This window comes from Melanerpes formicivorus, unplaced genomic scaffold (genome assembly GCF_026170545.1).
Source record: "Melanerpes formicivorus ecotype bairdi unplaced genomic scaffold, bMelFor1.0.p_v2 SCAF_54, whole genome shotgun sequence".
Classification (NCBI taxonomy): Eukaryota; Metazoa; Chordata; class Aves; order Piciformes; family Picidae; genus Melanerpes; species Melanerpes formicivorus.
The window spans coordinates 2,295,565-2,299,416 of record NW_027142406.1 but is presented as its reverse complement, the minus strand read 5'-3'; positions in this window follow the sequence as shown (position 1 = coordinate 2,299,416).

Genomic DNA, 3,852 nt, shown 5'->3' with positions numbered 1-3,852 from the left:
AGAAGAGGGAGAAGAGAAGAGGGGAGAAGGGAAGGGAAGGGAAGGGAAGGGAAGGGAAGGGAAGGGAAGGGAAGGGAAGGGAAGGGAAGGGAAGGGAAGGGAAGGGAAGGGAAGGGAAGGGAAGGGAAGGGAAGGGAAGGGAAGGGAAGGGAAGGGAAGGGAAGGGAAGGGAAGGGAAGGGAAGGGAAGGGAAGGGAAGGGAAGGGAAGGGAAGGGAAGGGAAGGGAAGGGAAGGGAAGGGAAGGAAGGGAAGGGAAGGGAAGGGAAGGGAAGGGAAGGGAAGGGAAGGGAAGGGAAGGGAAGGGAAGGGAAGGGAAGGGAAGGGAAGGAAGGGAAGGGAAGGGAAGAGAATAGACCAGGTTGGAAGAGACCTTCAAGATCATTGCGTCCAACCTATCATCCAACACCACCCAACCAACTAAACTATGCAACCAAGCACCCTGTCAAGTCTCCTCCTGAACACCTCCAGTGATGGTGACTCCACCACTTCCCTGGGCAGCTCATTCCAATGGGCACTCACTCTCTCTGTATAAAAATTCCTCCTGACCTCCAGCCTGAATCTCCCCTGACGCAGCCTGAAACTGTGTCCTCTTGTTCTGGTACTGGCTGCCTGGGAGAAGAGACCAACCTCTGCCTGTCTACAACCTCCCTTCAGGTAATTGTAGACAGCAATAAGGTCTCCCCTGAGTCTCCTCCTCTCCAGGCTAAGCAACCCCAGCTCCCTCAGCCTCTCCTCACAGGGCTGAGTAACTTCCTTTCAGGGGTCACCGACTCTAACCTTTGCACTGAGCAGGTGATCTGAGGTTAGAGATATCAAGGTGCATCACTAAACCTCTTTGAAAAAACATTCACAAAGAGCAGAGATCCAAATCTAGGGGCAGAGAGAATAAGAAGGGGAAACATCCACAGACTGAGGCTGAGAAGTGAAGGGTGACCTCTAGGAATAAACACTTGCTCACCAGGAGAGTAGAGCAACATTTGAGCAGGTGACCCAGTGGGGTTCTGCTCAAGGCTTTGCTGCTTTCAAGATTGGCTGGACAAAGCCACAGGTGACTGCTCCAACATTAGCAGAAATCTCTCAGCAGGAGTTTGGAATCCTCAGGACTGCATCAAAGGAGACTCCACATTTACATCAAGATGGAAATGTCACCTGGGCCTGGCCTTGTGGATTTTTTTTGGTGCATTTTTCCTAGATTTTTAAGATTTTTTAAATATTGTTAATATTTTGGGGTATATTTTTATGCTTTGTATAATTTTGGTGTATTGCTTGTATTCGGTATGGGTTTGGTATTTTTTTATATTTGGTGTATTTTTGTATCATAGAATCATAGTATCAGTCAGGGTTGGAAGGGACCACAAGGATCATCTAGTTCCAAACCCCCTGCCATGGGCAGGGACACCCCACACTAGATCAGCCTGCCCAGAGCCTCAGCCAGCCTGGGCTTCAACATCTCCAGGGACAGGGCCTCAACCACCTCCCTGGGCAACCCATTGCAGGGCTTCACCACTCTCATGGGGAAGAACTTCCTCCTCCCCTCCAGCCTGAATCTCCCCACCTCCAGCTTCATTCCATTCCCCCTAGTCCTATCACTACCTAAGATCTTGAGCAGTCCCTCCCCAGCCTTCTTGTAGCCCCCTTCAGATACTGGAAGGCCACAATGAGGTCACCTCAGAGCCTTCTCTTCTCCAGACTGGACAGCCCCAACTCCTTCAGTCTGTCCTCATAGCAGAGCAGCTCCAGCCCTCTGCTCATCCTTGTGGCCCTTCTCTGGACACCTTCCAGCACCTCCACATCCCTCTTGCAATAGGGGCTCCAGAACTGGAGGCAGTACTCCAGGTGGGGTCTCAGCAGAGCTGAGCAGAGGGGGAGAATCACCTCCCTTGCCCTGCTGGCCACACTTCTCCTGATGCAGCCCAGGATCTGATTGGCTTTCTGGGCTGCAAGTGCACACTGAGAGCTCCTGGTGAGCTTTTTGTCCACCAGCACTCCCAAGTCTCTCTCCTCAGGACTGCTTTCCAGCCAGTCCCTGCCCAGCCTGGATTTGTGCCTGGGATTGCCTTGACCCAGATGCAGGACCCTGCACTTGCTCTTATTGAACCTCATGAGGTTGGCTTGTGCCCACCTCTCCAGCCTGTCCAGGTCCCTCTGGATGGCCTCCCTTCCCTCCAGCGTGTCTGCTGCACCACACAGCTTGGTGTCATCAGCAAACTTGCTGAGGGTGCACTCAATGCCACTGTCCATGGCACCCACAAAGATGTTGAACAAGACAGGTCCCAGCACTGATCCCTGAGGGACTCTGCTTGTCCCTGGCCTCCTCTGGGACATGGAGCCATTGACAGCCACTCTTTGGGTGCAGCCATCAAGCCAGTTCCTTATCCATCTAGTGGTCACCCATATTTTGCATAAGTTTTGTATTTTTTCTATTCTGCATATTTTGATATTTTTTATGGTTGCTATATTTTTGGTCTGTTTTTATATTTGGCATAATTTGTGTGGTTTTGTACATTTTGTAGGATTTGGGGTATTTTTTTATGTTTGGCATATTTCTTGGTCTATTTTTATATTTTGGGCATTTTTTGTATTTTTAATATTGTTGTATTTTTTAGCATATGTTTATCTTTTGTATCATGCTCCTATTTTTTATTAATTTGTATACCTTTTGGTGGGTTTTTTTTATACTTTGTATATCACAGTATCACAGCATCACCAAGGTTGGAAGAGACCTCGAGGATCATCCAGTCCAACCTGTCAACACAGACCCCATGACTAGACCACGGCACCAAGTGCCACGTCCAATCTCCTCTTGAACATCTCCAGGGATGGGGACTCCATCCACCCCCCTGGGCAGCACATCCCAATGGCTAATGACTCTCAGTGAAGAACTTTCTCCTCACCTCAAGTCTAAACCTCCCCTGGTGCAGCTTGAGACTGTGTCCTCTTGTTCTGGTGCTGGTTGCTTGAGAGAAGAGACCAACCCCCACTTGGCTACAACCTCCCTTCAGGTAGTTGTAGAGGACAATGAGGTCACCCCTGAGCCTCCTCTTCTCCAGGCTAAACAACCCCAGCTCCCTCAGCCTCTCCTCACAGGGCTGTGCTCAAGGCCTCTCCCCAGCCTTGTTGCCCTTCTCTGGACACATTCAAGTCTCTCAATGTCCTACTTAAACTGAGGGGCCCAGAACTGGACACAGGACTCAAGGTGTGGCCTAACCAATGCAGAGTACAGGGGCACAATGACTTCCCTGCTCCTGCTGGCCACACTATTCCTAATGCAGGCCAGGATGCCATTGGCCCTCTTGGCCACCTGGGCACACTGCTGGCTCATGTTTAGGCAGCTGTCAATCAGCACCCCCAGGTCCCTCTCTGTTTGGCAGCTCTCAGCCACTCTGACCCCCAGCCTGTAGCTCTGCATGGGATTGCTGTGGCCAAAGTGCAGCACCTGGCACTTGGACTTGTTGAATGCCATCCCGTTGGACTCCACCCATCTACCCAGTCAGCCGAGTATATTTTTTTGTATTCTTTTAATATTTTATATATATATATTTTCTTTTTTAGTATATTTGTAACACATTTTGTATTTTTTGCATCCTTTATATTTTTTAGGGGTTTATATTTTGTATATTTGTTACATTTTTTTACTATTTTGTATGGGGTTTTTTTTTGTATTTGTAAATATTTTGCATGTTTTTGGTATAGTTTTACATTGTGGATGTTTTTGTGTTTTTTATTCTTTTGTCCATTTTGGAGGTATACTTTTTGGGGTATGTTTTTGGGTATTTTAAAATCAATTATATTTTTGTATATTTTTTATATTTTGTATATTTTTGGGGGTATATTTTTTATATTGTGTATAC